The 16,550-nt window shown below is 47.3% G+C and overlaps 1 protein-coding gene across 1 annotated transcript in view; it reads left to right on the forward strand.

The window, feature by feature from the left end:
- The first annotated feature begins 3,295 nt into the window (after nucleotides 1-3,295).
- The window catches only part of FBXL7 (F-box and leucine rich repeat protein 7), a 221,464-nt gene continuing 208,209 nt past the window's right edge, over nucleotides 3,296-16,550 (forward strand). The window contains exon 1 of the mRNA XM_083519455.1: nucleotides 3,296-3,331. The gene's annotated coding sequence lies outside the window, so the exon portion shown is untranslated. The remainder of the gene's footprint in view (nucleotides 3,332-16,550) is intronic.

Here is a 16,550-nt window from a genome sequence, read left to right on the forward strand (position 1 = left end):
CACTCTTTCCAGGCACAGGCCTGTGCTTAAAAGCTCCGTGTCCAAGCATTTATTTCTATATTTTGCCTTAGAGCTTTCCCCTCAAAAACCCACTCTTTAGCACTCAACCGGAGCAAACGTCAATTTGGATTTTAAATGGGTCGCCATTGGCTCTGATTGAGCTTTAAAGAGTGGGTTTCGTGGGGAAAGCTCAGGAGCAAAAAAAAGGGTACTTGGACGGAGAGCTTTAAAGTGTGTGAGCTGTACCTGTGGACGTCTTTTGAAGCTGAATGTTGAAGATTCAGGAAATAATAATAATAATAATAATAATAATAATAATAATAATAATAATAATAATTTATTATTTATTATTTATACCCCGCCCATCTGGCTGGGTTTCCCCAGCCACTCTGGGTGGCTTCCAACAGAACACTAAAATACAATAACCTATTAAACATTAAAAGCTTCCCTAAACAGGGCTGTCTTCAGATATCTTCTAAAAATTTGGTAGTTGTTTTTCTCTTTGACATCTGGTGGGAGGGCATTCCACAGGGCGGGTGCCACTACAAAGAAGACCCTCTGCCTGGTTCCCTGTAACTTGGCTTCTCGCAGCAAGGGAACCGCCAGAAGGCCCTCAGCGCTGGCTGGACCTCAGTGTCCGGGCAGAACGATGGAGGTGGAGACGCTCCTTCAGGTATACTGAACCTAAACATATCAAAGGACATATCAAAGAAAGTAATTCTTCACACACTGCATAGCTGAACTTTGGAACTTGCTTCTATGGGAGGTAGTGATGATCACCAACATAGATGGTCCCAAAAGAGGATTAGACAAATTCATGGAGGATACAGCTATCAGGGGATTCTAGCCATCATGACTATGCTCTCACTTCCCAGCCAGAGGCGGTAATGCTTCTGAATACCAGTTACTAGGAAGCTGATCAGAAGGTTGGCGGTTCGAATCCCCGCAATGGGATGAGCTCCCATTGCTGTGTTCCAGCTCCTGCCAACCTAGCAGTTTGAAAGCACACCAGTACAAGTAGATAAATAGGTACCGCTGTGGTGGGGAAGGTAAATAGGATTTCCGTGCACTCTAGCTTCCATCACCATGCCCCGTTGTGCCAGATAGCACTTTCCCTATGCTCAAAGCGGCCAAAATTATATTAGTAATGCTCATAAAAACCCAGCAATGTAGGCCACGATTAATACTTTGGGGAGTCCTGCCTTTGGAAACCCTTTGGAAGCCTCGACGGGTGTAGACTATGCCAAGCTAGCTGAAGCACATTGTGCTGGTTCTTGGTATCTGTGCCAATTCCCTGTGGTTTTACCTGGCACAATTCAAGAAAGTACTTATTGAAGGAATGGGAGAACAGCACAGAGTCCCATGAAGCACGGCCCCTATTGCAAGAGGGAAACATTGGTGTGACTCGTGTGTGCAGGCGCTGATGTGCACAGGCTCTGAGGTAGTGTGGCTTACTTGCCTAAGGCAGCAAAAGATTTGAACCCAAGACTTCCCAGCGCATGATCAACTCTTAACCACTATGCTATGGAAAATCTTTGTTTGATAGGTGCCATTAACATTGTTTCTAAGAGTTCCATAGCAGATAGTTCGAGGCAATATTTATGGTTGATCAATACCTCATAGCTTGGATATATTCATATATTTTCTACCTTGGTCAACTGCTTTTTCTTTTTTACCACTTGCTTCACTTTTGTCTGCTTTGGCACCGTTATTCCAGCTCTCTGAGCTATCCCTCTTTTGTTTGCTCCACATGCTTTCCTTTTGCCCTTTTGTTTTTCCTGGATGTTCCCGCCATGTTAGTGAATGTAACTTTTCCATTTATAGAAATCCTGTTAGTTGTTGAGTCTAGGAACCACTCACCATTCAACTATTGCCATAAAAGTAGTCTCTCTCCCTCTTTCTTTTTCAGTAAAACTCAGACAGTTGGGTCCGGGCAGGGAGCGATCCACTTGGCAAAATACGTCAAATTGATTTTATGGATAGATTTACCATTTAAGTCACACCAGGGATGATAACATCTGTCCGAGGAAGAAGCCAACTTGCTTACTAAAGGAGCTCAGAAACAAAATATTGTTGCTCTTAACTTTTTACTCCGAGTTGTGTAAGACAAACTGACATTAACAACGGTTTACTGTAACAGCAACAACTGCCACTAAGTTAGTGCGGTTCAAAATATACCGTATTTTTCGCTCTATAAGACACTTTTTTCTTCCTAAAAAGTAAGGGGAAATGTCTGTGCGTCTTTATGGAGCAAATGTGTGGTCCCTGGAGCCAAATTGCCCAGGGGCAAAAAGCAGATCATGCTTTCTTTCTTTTTTGAAAGAGGTAAGTGGGTGTTGAAACAAAGCCACTGATCGTTTGCCGATCGGGGAGAGAGATAAGGGACGCTAGAGATAAAGGAGGCTGCCTGGGAGGGGGGAGGTAAAGACAGTAAACTTGCAAAGAGGGGAAATGGGAAGACTAAAGCAATAAGGAGAGAAATTAGAAGAAAAGGAGGAGCAAAAAACTGCTCCAGCTAAGGAAAAGACAATAAGGCAAACAAAAGGGAAGGGAGTGTTGAAAGGAAATAGCTGATCGGTGGGATCGGGATGCTAGCGGAGGCTGCCTGGGAGGGGGGAGGTAAAAGCCCATGGATCCTCAGGACTTTTACATCGGGTTGCCCCAAATTCACCATCAGATCACATAGCATGTCCATGGCTACAGCCTGCACCAAAAATACCATGCACCAACTGTTGCCTGGGGCTACAATGGCGCAAAAACGTGGTTACAAAGCACGGATCCACATGGATCCTCAGGATTTTTGCATTGGGTCACCCCAAATTCACCATCAGATCACATGTCTGTGGCCATAGCATGAACCACAAAAATCATACGTCCACTGTTTCATTCAGAATATTTTTTTCTTGTTTTCCTCCTCTAAAAGCTAGGTGCCTCTTATGGATCTTATGGTCAGGTGGTTTTATGGAGTGGAAAATATGGTACATCAAAAAGCACCAGCGCAAAAAAAAAAAAAAACCCACAAACCATTGGGGACTCATAATATTTGCTTATTGTTCATTGCAGATCTGAAATCTTAGGCAGGTAGCAGAATATTCTTTCCCTAAAAAAAGGCCTTTTCTGTCTAGCATTGCATGCCCTGCCTCTTACATCACAATGCGAGAGTTCTGGTCTCCATGAGGACGAGCAGAAAACAGAAAGGAGGCTGCAGAGCCCTTTAGGCTCACTTTGAAAACAGGACTTGCCGAGTTGTGGCTGAATTCACAGAGGTCTGCCGCCATAATCTGTAACCGCAGCCATGGAGGGAACTGCTAGTCATAACGTCCACCACCAGGTAAGAGATGACCATTGGTCAGAGCCTAAGGGATAGAGATGGAATTGTTTTACGACCTTTAACATAACACGGAGCTTGGGGAGAAACAGAAATGTAGGAGGGCTTCTTGGAACTGATGATGCAGACAAGTATTGGCATGTAAAGGGCCTTCCATTTTTATTTTTGATAATAATTTAATATTAGTTTTCAATTACAAACCAATAAATGCTTCATTATAGCAATACCAATTTACAATACAATTACTAATGCCAATCGTTCAAATACTGAATTATATAATTTAGATAAAGTGGGCTAGAATTGATGGTTGATGATTTGCTTTGTTTCTGCTTTCCAAAATCTTATTCATTTCAATTACATTCCGGACATCATAATAATTGTTATGTACTGAAGTTCTCACCCTGGGCCAGCAGGGGGATACTGTAGATAGTTATGCAAATGAAGGATCGAAAGTGACGTTCAGTGATTGGATAGTTTAGAAAACTGTTACAGTAACAAGGTACTGGAGCTCTATATAAGCAGGCTGACTGAGCCCTTCAGCTCAGTTCAGTTCTGGCCTCAGAATAAAGAAGAGCTGTTGGAAGAATCGCTGTGTCGTCTGATATGTTCGCCCACAACTTAACAATAATGCCATTATACAACAACTGCAATACAGTGGTACCTCAGGTTACATATGCTTCAGGTTACATACGCTTCAAGTTAAAGACTCCGCTAACCCAGAAATAGCGCTTCAGGTTAAGAACTTTGCTTCAGGATGAGAACAGAAATTGTGCTCTGGTGGCGCGGCGGCAGCAGGAGGCCCCATTAGCTAAAGTGGTGCTTCAGGTTAAGAACAGTTTCAGTTTAAGAACGGACCTCCGGAATGAATTAAGTACTTAACCTGAGGTACCACTGTATTAATAACTTCTATTCGTGTTGACACATTGAATGATTTATAAAACTACAAGTGAGGTACTCAGACTGTAACTTTGTTCTTCCTGTGTGTGGCAATTATTCTGTCTGTGGCGTTTCTCCTGTCCTTGTAAACTATTATGTCTATCTTTCCCCCGGTTGTTGCTGTTATGCCTTGGGTGGAGCTGATAACCCACTGTTGTACCAGAAATTTCTCCCTCACTCTGTCCCATGAAGGGTCTTCATCTGATTCCTGAGGCAAGAAATGGGAAATAAGAAGTCTAAGGCAGCTTTAGGAAGGACTGAGGGCACCTCAAATCTTCCAGATTTGTTTATTTCATTTATTTGTTTGATTTCTATACCACCTGAAATATACTCAGTCGAGAGTGGATTTCATGCTTTTTATTCAGCTCATAGTGGTGAGGAGGAATGAATGTCCCCTCAAAGTATCTGCTTTATATACATTATTTACACAATGGGCTGCACGTGATTGGCTAATTCCGGAATTCTCCTGTAGGCCAATCAGGTTGTGGATTCACTTCCATCTGGAGCTGGATTGGGTGGCTCCTGCAGACCAATCATACTGCTGCATTGTTCTAGGACAAATCAGACTGCTGCATTCTGAATCCTGTTGTTCTAGGACCAATCAGACTGCTGCATTTTGGATCCTATTGTTCTGGGACCAATCAGACTGCTGCATTTTGGATCCTATTCAACTCAGTACATAACACCACCCTTTGTCATAAGATTTCAGGGCGGTTCACAGAATTCAATACAGGATAAAAGCAAGTAAATAGTTAAAAACAAAACAGCAAAACAATAACCCCCTCCTTCCTACAGACACATTTAAAAGGCTATAGAATATTAATCGGCCAAAGGCCTGGTCAATGAGGAACGTTTTCGCCGGCATGTTGTGACGCCGGGCCGTTTTGTGCAAAGCAACTTGTTATGTAGTGTAGTTTCACCCTGGGCCAACAGGGGGATACTGTATATAGTTTTCACTCAGGTCTGTAGATAGTTTTCACTCAGGTCCGCGGCAGTAATTTTAGGCGGGAACTCTGGGCTGTTGTGGTTACAATGTTGACAGCCGGCTGCCTATAAATACAGGCCGGCTGAGCTGTTCGCAGTTAGTTCTATTCCAGCTTACCATAATAAAGAGCTACTTGAAGAAATCGCTGTGCCGGCTGCTATGTCAACCCACGACTTAACACTGGCGACGAAGGTGGGATAGATGGACATCAGAGCACAGCCAGATGCGGCCAGCCTCTGAACTGAGCTGAATCACAGAGCGAAATCACTGAGCGAAATCACTGGGCAGAACCAATTCAGAGCTGACTGTTCTGGCTAGAGCACTGTGTTCCATCCATCGCCCTTCACGCCGGCATCGGAATCATGGCTTCACTTGTGCCTCTACCGCCGTTTGCGCCAGCCTCTGAATCATGGGACTCCTACCTCGCTCGGTTCGACTGCTACCTCCAAGCCAACGAGCTGACAGCAGTATCAAAGGATCGGAAGCGGGGCCTATTCCTCAGCCTCTGTGGGCCTGAGGTGTTTGAGACGGCCCGAGCGTTGGTTGCACCTGAAGCAGTCCAGGCAACACCATGGGACACGATCCAAGAGAAGCTCCGCAACCACTACGCACCAAAGCCGTCCAAGATTGCTGCCCGCCATGCGTTCTACCACCGGAACCAGGCAGAGGGGGAGTCAATCAACAACTACACCACCGCCCTGCGACAGGCTGCAATGCACTGTGAGTTCCGGGACTTAGACGATGCCCTGATGGATCGAATCATCTGCGGGGTCCGGGACATCCATCTGCAACGGCGCCTCCTAGCCAAGCCAGACCTCACGCTACAGAAAGCCATTGAGGAGGCTGTGGCCTCAGAAGCTGCTGAACGCTCCGCCCAGGAGATCCGCAAGTCCAGCAGCCCGCATCTTGCTAGGGAGCCAGTTCCGGTGCATCATGAAGAGGCCAGCAGTGAGGAGGCATCCTCCAGTGAAGACGATGACGTGCACCAGACAAAGCGGGAGCGCAGGAAGTTCCAACAGAAGTCCAAGGGCCAACCGGAATGTGCTGGCTGCGGAGGCAACATTCCCGTGCCAAGTGTCGATTCAGAGACGCCATCTGTAGGAAGTGTTCCAGAAGGGGCCACATCGCTAAGGTCTGCCGATCGGCTCCGTCTGACACCCCCCCCTTCATCGACTCGCAAGTCCAAGTCTTCACTCCAGTCTGCCAAGGAAAGTTGTTTCGCTCTCACCAACTGCCGCTGCCCGTCTGGAACCACGATTGGCCAAACCGACTCGCCTACGCGACGCAAGCTGAACGTCACGGTGCTCATTGAAGGAGCTCCATGTGACATGGAGATCGACACCGGGTCTGCCCTGTCCATCGTGTCATGGAGCACCATCAAAAGACTGGTACCCAGAGTGTCCAAAAGGCAACTTGACTCCCACCGCGTACACCTGAGAGACTACCAGGGAAACGACATTCCCGTGGTAGGCGTTGGCCGGTTCCGGATCGCCTTCAAGGATTTTTCGGGCCTGCTCCGGTTGGTGGTGGTCGAAGGTCAGCGGCCAAGCCTCCTAGGGCTAGACTGGTTTGATGCCCTCGGCCTGGAAGTCACCGGCATCAACTGCATCTCTAACGCAGAGACTGAGGGTCTGGTCAAAGACTTTGCCGAGGTTTTTGACGGCACCTTGGGCCAATATACAGGTACGCCCATCTCCTTTAGCCTTGATCCACAAGTCGCCCCCATCAAGCTAAAGCCACGCCGGGTTCCCTTTGCTCTCAAGGCTAAGGTGGACGAACAACTGGACAAACTGATCGCCCAAGGAGTTTTGGAGCCGGTTGACCACGCAAAGTGGGAAACCCCCATCGTCACGCCTGTCAAGCCAGATGGGTCGGTGAGAATCTGCGCTGACTGCAAGTGCACGATCAACAAGGCACTTCAGCAGCACGCTTATCCGGTTCCTGTTGTCCAACACCTGCTGCATTCCCTGGGTGAGGGTAAGGTCTTCGCTAAGCTGGACCTTGCCCAAGCCTATCAACAACTGCCAGTCGATGATGCCACTGCTGAAGCCCAGACGATCGTCACCCACCGGGGGGCATTCCGTTGCCGCCGGTTGCAGTTCGGGGTGAGTGTGGCTCCTGGCATCTTCCAAAGCCTTATGGAGCGTCTCCTCCAAGGGCTTCCGGGCGTGGTACCATATTTTGATGACGTCTTGGTGTCTGCAGTCTCACACCAGCAGCTGTTCGAGCGCCTCCGTGCCGTGCTGACCAGGTTCCAGGAGGCCGGGCTCAAGGTAAAGAGGGAGAAGTGCCAGATCGCCGTTCCACAGGTAGAGTTCCTGGGCTATCTTATCGATGCCTCCGGTCTTCATCCAACCACATCCAAGATCCGCGCTATCCAGCAGGCCCCCACCCCAAAGAACAAAATGGAGTTGCAGGCATTCCTGGGGCTGCTGAACTTTTATAACATGTTCCTGCCCCACAAAGCCACAGTGGCTGAGCCTCTTCACCGACTCCTTAGCACTAAGACGCCTTGGGCCTGGGGTCATCGGGAGACGGCGGCCTTCAACGCGGTCAAGGCTCTCCTTTCTTCAGACAGTGTGCTGGTACAGTACAGTGAATCCAGGCCGCTGGTCCTTGCCTGCGACGCCTCACCTTTTGGCATCGGTGCTGTCCTTAGTCACCGTTTTCCAGATGGAAGAGAAGCACCGCTCGCCTACTTTTCCAGGACACTATCTCCGACGGAACGGAATTACAGCCAGCTCGACAAGGAGGCATTGGCACTTGTGGCTGGAGTGAAGAGGTTCCATGAATACCTCTATGGCAGGACTTTTGACCTCATCACTGACCACAAGCCACTCCTGGGCCTCCTCGCCGGTGATCGTCCAACTCCACCGGTCCTCTCACCACGCATGCTGCGATGGACTGTTTTCCTGGCTGCCTACCACTACCGGCTCATCCATCGCCCGGGGAAATCGATGGGCCATGCCGACGCCCTCAGCCGTTGCCCTCTTCCAGCATTTGTGGAAGACCCGGCTCCAGCTTCATCGCTCCTTCTGATTGAGGATCTTCCGGCAGCGCCTGTATCGGCTGCCACTGTGGCCTCCGCACCTGCCCAGGATCGCACCATCAGCCGGGTGCTCAACTGGGTGTGGAGGGGGTGGCCACAAGGGCCTTTTGCATCGGAGTTCCAGCCCTTCGCAACCAGACAACATGAACTCTCAGCTCATCGCGGCTGCCTGTTGTGGGGAGACCGTGTCGTGATTCCCCAGGGACTCCGTCAGCGCGTCCTGGAGGCTCTGCACGTTGGCCACCCGGGAATTGTCAAAATGAAGGCGTTGGCTCGGTGTTACGTCTGGTGGCCTAATATGGACGATGCCATCACTGCCTGGGTGTCCGCCTGTCAAGCGTGCCAGGAGTCGAGGCCTGCACCACCGGCAGCTAAGGGACACACCTGGGAGACGCCAAAGACACCCTGGTCGAGGGTGCACATCGATCTGGCTGGCCCCTTTCACGGCCGGACCTTTATGGTAGTGGTGGACGCCTATTCCAAATGGCTGGAGGTCGCCCTGATGCCCTCCACCACTACCGAAGCTGTCATCCGGGTGCTGCGAGGCCTGTTTGCAACGCATGGGTGTCCTGATGTCCTTGTCTCTGACAACGGACCGCAGTTCACGTCAGGCATGTTTGAGCGGTATCTTTTGGGACTGGGCATCCGCCATGCCCTAACGGCACCCTTTCTTCCATCCAGCAACGGGCAAGCGGAAAGAATGGTGCGCTCGACAAAAGAGGCACTGGCGCGCCTGGACCGGGGAGACTGGCATGAGCGGGTCGCCGAATACTTGTTCGTGCAACACATCACCCCTCATGCGGCCACAGGGAGGAGTCCTGCTGAACTGCTTATGGGCCGCCGCCTCAGGTCACCGCTCGACCGGCTACACCCAGACTTTGCCGTGGCTGAACCCCCAGGCTGTGCCAACGCACCACGGTCATTTGTCCCAGGAGACCAGGTCTTTGCCCGGAACTATGTGGGGGACATCCCTTGGGTGCCAGCCACAGTAGTGGGAGTCACTGGACCTCGCTCGTACCAGGTGGCACTCGAAGACGGACGCTTGTGGCGACGGCACATAGACCAGCTTAGGCGCAGGGTTGGGGACTTGGACACTACCGAGGTGCCCCCAACTGCGCTTGCGGCTCCAGAAGAGACACGTACAGATGGCGAGGCCCCACCTACACCTCCCTCGCAAACTGCCAGCGTGGAGCCGAACCAAGCCGTTTCAGAACAGACTCAGACCACTCCACTTGCGGAGGCTCCACCCACAGTAGCGGATCCAGGGGAGTTGGTTCCAACGCCACCTAGGGTCGCACCACAGCCTCAGCGAGAACTGTGTGGCCCTCCGGACTTGGCTACCAGTCCCCGGCGGTCTGGCAGAGTTTCCAAGCGCCCAACTTATTTAAAGGACTATGTTGTTGGACAGGTATCACTGTTGGTCTAAGTATGGGAAATGTAACCGATATGCTTTTGTGCTTAATTGAACCATTACGCGTACTGCTGTATATAAGGAAACCATTACGATTGTAACTAACGCCTTATCTCGGTGGGGAGGGGTGTTATGTAGTGTAGTTTCACCCTGGGCCAACAGGGGGATACTGTATATAGTTTTCACTCAGGTCTGTAGATAGTTTTCACTCAGGTCCGCGGCAGTTATTTTAGGCGGGAACTCTGGGCTGTTGTGGTTACAATGTTGACAGCCGGCTGCCTATAAATACAGGCCGGCTGAGCTGTTCGCAGTTAGTTCTATTCCAGCTTACCATAATAAAGAGCTACTTGAAGAAATCGCTGTGCCGGCTGCTATGTCAACCCACGACTTAACACAACTCCTTTTTTGCTCATGAACCTTGATTGGCAGGTTGTTGGGGGGTTTCTTTTGCTACCCATAACATACCGTATTTTTCGCTCTATAAGACGCACCAGACCACAAGACGCACCTAGTTTTTAGAGGAGGAAAACAAGAAAAAAAATATTCTGATCACTGCACAGTGAAAGCAACAATCCCTCTTGCTGTTCTGGCTTCTGGGATAGCTGCGCAGTCTGCATTTGCTCCATAAGACGCACACACATTTCCCCTTACTTTTTAGGAGGGGAAAAAGTGAGTCTTATAGAGCAAAAAATACGGTAACAACCTGCTGGCACAGCCCTGCTTGCCTTACAAAAGTTTTTAATGGCTTTTCCGTGGAAGTAAACGCTATTTCTAAGCGTTACCTTTTGCTTTCCCAACCCCTTGCCTGCCTGCCTGCTCCGCTCTATCATGAGCTGGGCTTCCCCTGCATCGTAAACACCAGCACCGATTTGGCGCTGGAGGAAATTGCTGATTAAAAGTCCATTTCCAAGGGCCAAGGGTGCGCTGCTCAGTCAGTCTAGACTCCTAACTTGCCTCAATTAAAAGTTAATTTCTTCACAATGTTAATAGAAGGCCATAATCCTGTCCACTTTACAACTTGACGTAAATCTGAACTGATGCCTTACCTCCTGAAGTCATAGCGAGGTCACAGAGATCATTACGCTGGCAGCTGACATTGGCTAATCTTTTAGGCTTTAGTGGGTAATCAGTGGTTAGAATTAAATTTAACAAGAGAGCCTGATATTGAGGGGTTTCCCTCCCCCTTAACTTTTGCCACCATTATCCATTGCACAGCCTTTTATATATTGACAGAAATATATTCTGTGGAATGAAACACTTTGCGTGTCGAGGTCCCCAGGGCCACCCCAATAACTCACACATCACACCAATATTTTTGTTTAAGGTTTTTGGCATAATTTTGGCCACAACTTTATTAAAATACAAAAATGTGAGTGGTTGCTTAGGCATTGGTTGCGACTAGCTGCCCCCACCGTGGGGGACAGACTGACATTCCGCACGCATGCGAAAGTCAGAAAAGGGGAATACACTTGGGGGTAGCGACGGAGCAGGCAACCTGCCCTCAGCCCTCCCCAAATGCAACGAGGGGCTCTTGCGTGGCCCTAGCCCCTTGACAGGGTGGACAAGCAATAGTTAGCCCCCGATTCCTTTAACGGAATCCCTTGCAGCAGCAGCATTAGAGGGGCAGGCACAGCCAATCCATGCCCCTCAACCAACCAAACCATAGAACCAATGCCTAACCGCAACCTTACAAGTTGTGACGATTTGCTATGCAGTAGGCAAAAAACCAACTGGCCCCAGCCAATCAGCCAGATGGACAAAATTCCTACCAGGCCCCCGCTCCAAAGCAGACGACCCCACGACAGGCATAGCAAGGTCAAAGCGAACAACCCTAATTCTAGGGGGGGGGATGGGCAATCCGATGCACGGTCGAAAAGAGGAAGCCCTAGCCTCGTGCAAGGAGTTTTAGCATTTCTGGCTGTCAATCAACAAATGGCAACATTAACTTCTTCCCAATGACGAGGGAAGCCCAATCCCATCAGTGGCCAACGGTCAATTAGCCCACCCCACAACTTTGGAGTGTCCTGGCGGCCCCCACCGCAACACGTGATCTCCATGAAGGAGAACACGCTTTACAGAAATATATTCTGTGGAATGAAACACTTCCCCACAGGAATGAGAGAATGGATGGAGAGAATTCTACACAAGGGAGAGAAGGAAGCCAACAGGGTTCACAAACGCCTGTTTCCACTGTGTGAAGCCCCATGAGGTTTGGGAACCCAATGCATAAAACCAGTCTGTTTATTTCTGGGTGGAAGGAGACAAAGGTCCAAGGGTGAAAGGAGCGTAGACATGCCAAGATAAAGGACTCAGCTACATTAGTAAAGAAACAGCGATCTGAATGCGCTATAAACATGTAACACCAGATGGCACCAGAGAGCAGGAAATTTTAAAATGCAGTTTTCCATAGAGATTTTTTTCTTTTGTTAATAATAATAATAATAATAATAATAATAATAATACCCTGCCCATCTGGCTGGGCTTCCAACACTCTGGGCGGCTTCCAACAAAATATTAAAATACAGTAATCCATCAAACATTAAAAATTTCCCTACAATGATCTAATTTCTGATTTATTTATAGCGCGGTTTCCCCCCCTGGGTTTAGATCCACCAAAGACTGCAACACATAAGGTTCTTGAAGCCTTAACTCCAGGTTTCGAAACTTTTGCTGTTTATGTACAAAGTGGGACCTGTGAACCCACAAGCCAGATCCAAAACAGAAAATGTGGATTTTCAGGTGCAGTGCAGATGAGCCTGAAAAAGAAGGGTGGCTAAATTATTAGGAGAGCTTAATTAGAGGCTTGTTCCTGCCTCCTAGTGGTGCTAGTAGAAAATGGAGGTAGTTGATTTGTAAGGTGAGAAGTGTCATGAGATGTCTCCTCACTGAGTTCTAGTAACTTGGGACCTCAGCCTGGAATTTCCCTCAGCGGGTGGAAATGGAAACATATATCCTGTTCTGCCACAAGAGTACAAAACACAGATAGGCTTAATTTGTTATTACTTGGTGTGATGGAAGGCACTAAAGTCTTTTCATTTTTCAAACTGCATCTGTTTAGCCGCCTTAAAGCTTGTTCATTCTTCGGCTTGCAATTTGAATTCCAGCCCTCTGTTATTCTCATTGCTAAAATTAGGCAGCAGTGGATTTAGTCCAGAATTACAATTGGACTTTTATTTCTCAATCTTGCTGTAGTGTGGACATCTCCCTTGGGCAGGGCTCTGCGCTTAAAGAGGTAACAAACTATTTTGTTAGGAACCATAGACAATATGTCTGGCTTCTTACATGAATCAAGAAAGGGGAGATTTTAATTGCAGATGTCTTCCAGATGGTGCTAATTTAAACAAAACATGTGCATGGAACAAAAGGACTTTAAAAAAATTAGAGTGAGTGGTCGGTGGTAGTGAGATTTTATGCACTCCTTCAAACACACCAGCTTTGCTCTGTATGTGTTATGCAGTACTAAAACCGTCTCTTTTCCTTTTCTTACCAAATTGTCGTTATTTATATGCACATTCATTTCTGCAAGGTCTTCAATTCACTGATAACCTTTCCTCGGCTTATTACACATATGAATCTGTACTTCAAATTCTGCTGCCTGGAATGCAAAATGAGGCCCAAAAAGCCTGGAGGAAGATGAGCAGCCCGAGGAGTGAAAGGAAGGAGAGCTCTGTGTTTATCGGAGTTTATCAAAAAGCAGCAAGCCAGTTCAAAGTTAATCTAATCAGCATGTTATTGAATTAAAGGCTAAACGGGTATTTCAGGGCTTAGCTAGACATGACAGTAGCATGACCTGCATCTTAAAATGTGGGTTGCACCGCTGTAAAGGCAGGGAAGGGGGCAATTTAAAATGGAGTGGCCAGCTGCTAGACTCTGGCCCTTCTTCTATTGGGGTTCATAAAGAAAGTAGGCCACTGGAAAATAGTAGCATTGTGTAATATTTGAGTTTATTTGCAAATACTGTATACAAGCAGACAATAGATGGATGCAAGCAGTTTCATCATCATCACCACCACCATCATCATCATCTTCATCATTTATTTATTTATACCCTGCCCATCTGGCTGGGCCTTCTCAGCCACTCTGGGTGGCTCCAAGCAGAATATTAAAAACATGATAAAACATCAAACAATAAAAACTTCCCTAAACAGGGCTGCCTTCAGATGTCTTCTAAAAGTCAGATGGTTGTTTATTTCCTTGGTATCTGATGGGAGGGTGTTCCACAGGGTGGCACCACTACTGAGAAGGCCCTGTGTCTTGAGTTCAATGTGGTTTACTCTCAGCTAGCTGTGAATGGCATTGCAGGGCAGCGTCACTACCAAGAAGGCCCTCTGCCTAGATCCCTGTAACTTCACTTCTTGCAGTGAGGGAACCAGCAGAAGGCCCACGGTCCTAGACCTCATTGTCCGGCCTGAATGATGGAGGTAGAGACGCTCCTTCAGGTATACTGGGCCGAGGCCATTTAGGGCTTTCAAGGTCAGCACCAACACTTTGAATTGTGCTGGAAAACGTACTGGGAGCCACTGTAGGTCTTTCAGGACTGGTGTTATATGGTCTCAGCAGCGACTCCCAGTCACCAGTCTAGCTGCCATATTCTGGATTAGTTGTAGTTTCCAGGTCACCATCGAAGGTAGCCCTTCGTAGAGTGCATTGCAGTAGCCAAGCGGGAGATAACCAGAGTATGCACCACTCTGGCAAGACAGTCTGTGGGCAGGTAGGGTCTCAGCCTGTGTACCAGATGGAGCTGGTAGACAGCTGCCCTGGATACAGAATTGACCTGTGCCTCCGTGGACAGCTGTGAGCATACTTGTAATACCAACAAAATCCATTGCCTCACATCAGATTTCCAGAGAAGCACCCCAACCTGCAAATGTCTTTCACTTTCCAAAGTTCAACCCTTATTCTCTGCAGTTGTAGAAGAAACAAGAAAGAGGCTGGTTGGTGCTGAAGGATAAACTTTTAAAAATATATCAGAAATGGCAAAAGGCAATCAGTTGCAGTGATTTTCTGGTGTAATGCAATACTTATATTTTCAGCTAGTGAAGTTGGTGTTAAAGCATTAGTCCTAATAGAAGGGAAATGTTGGGAAAACCACCACCATATCAGGATGGAAAGAGCACAGCTTCTTTCTGCAGGTGGAGTTAATTTTATTATTGTGATTTTTCACTAACAGATTAAACATCTATCCCAAGCCAGATACATACACTTAAATGTTTATTAAAATTCATCATGCTGATGAATTTTCATGATGATTAAGAAAGAATAAAATTGCAGACTGCTACAATATGTGGAGAGAATTCAACATTGAGAAAATTAGAGGCCAAAAGAACAGTAGTGGAGAGATTCTTCCATCCCTATTAGCAGGGCTGCGAAGGACCTTTGTCTGTGAGAGAGGCTTCAAGATCTTCCCTGCTAGTCACAGAGTACTAGGTTAAATAGATGTGACTGAAAAGAAAGCTTCATGTGCAGTTCTGGAGTTTGAGTTCAAAAACAGTTTTATTTCAAAACACTCCAGGGCTCCTGTATGATCCCTGTGAGCACTGTTATGGGAATTCAGAGCACATTCCTTATGCATATATATATATATATATATATATATATATATATATATATATATGCAGGTTTTGGTGTCTTCGGGTGTCTTCCCGTGTAAGAGTTGGGGTGTCTAGGCGACGTTTCGACGAGGTCTCACTCGTCATCTTCAGGCTGGTGCTTTCGGCTTCTTGTTACTGGAACAGAGCAGGATCTCAGTGTTTGAGTTCCTATAAATACTGTTGAGGGGGTGTGGTGTATAGCCTCCAACGTTCTGGGCAGGGAGGAAGTTCCCAGGTTAGTGTGCCTTTTCTTCTTTTGTTCTTCTTCTTTTCTTCTTTTGTTCTTCTTTTCTAAGTGGTACTCAGAATATCACTCAAGAAATCACTCAAGATATCCCTCAAGTAATTAAGGAACAAAAGAAGAAAAGGCACACTAACCTGGGAACTTCCTCCCTGCCCAGAACGTTGGAGGCTATACACCACACCCCCTCAACAGTATTTATAGGAACTCAAACACTGAGATCCTGCTCTGTTCCAGTAACAAGAAGCCGAAAGCACCAGCCTGAAGATGACGAGTGAGACCTCGTCGAAACGTCGCCTAGACACCCCAACTCTTACACGGGAAGACACCCGAAGACACCAAAACCTGCATTCCTGTACCCGTGAAAATCTACGAAAGCATATATATATATATATATATATATATATATATATATATATATATATATATAAAATGGAGAGAGGGAGTTTTCTAGCAATCCCTAAGGGATTCTTTCTTAGGGAAGTTCCATAATTGTACAAAAGCCCCATGACTATATTTCAACACACCCTTTGCTTTTCAAACATGGAACTCAGTTGGGCTTTGAGGTATTTCAAAATGTGGTGGGAAGGTTTATAGGAGACAAGTGTGTCACATTTTGAAAAGCTCTTAGCTATGTGTTTGTGTTGGCTTAAAATTCAGCGTTACATTTTACAGTGGCAATATCTGCTCGGTTTTATGGTACGTTATAAAGGCAGAGTTAACCACGATAAATCTAGATAAGGCTATAAAATTCAATGTGACTGTAACTTAAAGACATGGAATGGGAGGAAGCATAACATTTGACACATGGTCTCTTCCTAATGCATGTTTGCACTGGGAACTGAGTATGAATAGTCGGAGAATACCCTGCTAATATGCAATGGTGATTCATTCTAGTACCGGCGTTCTCCTGTGATGTTGTTGCCAGTCAGACTAGCTTTGGACAGAACATCCCCCATCTTGGCTGGGGACGATGCTCTCTGCAGTTCAACTACAGCCTCAGGCATGC

The sequence above is a fragment of the Podarcis liolepis genome, assembly GCF_965112155.1.
Source record: "Podarcis liolepis genome assembly, chromosome: 8".
Lineage (NCBI taxonomy): Eukaryota > Metazoa > Chordata > Lepidosauria > Squamata > Lacertidae > Podarcis > Podarcis liolepis.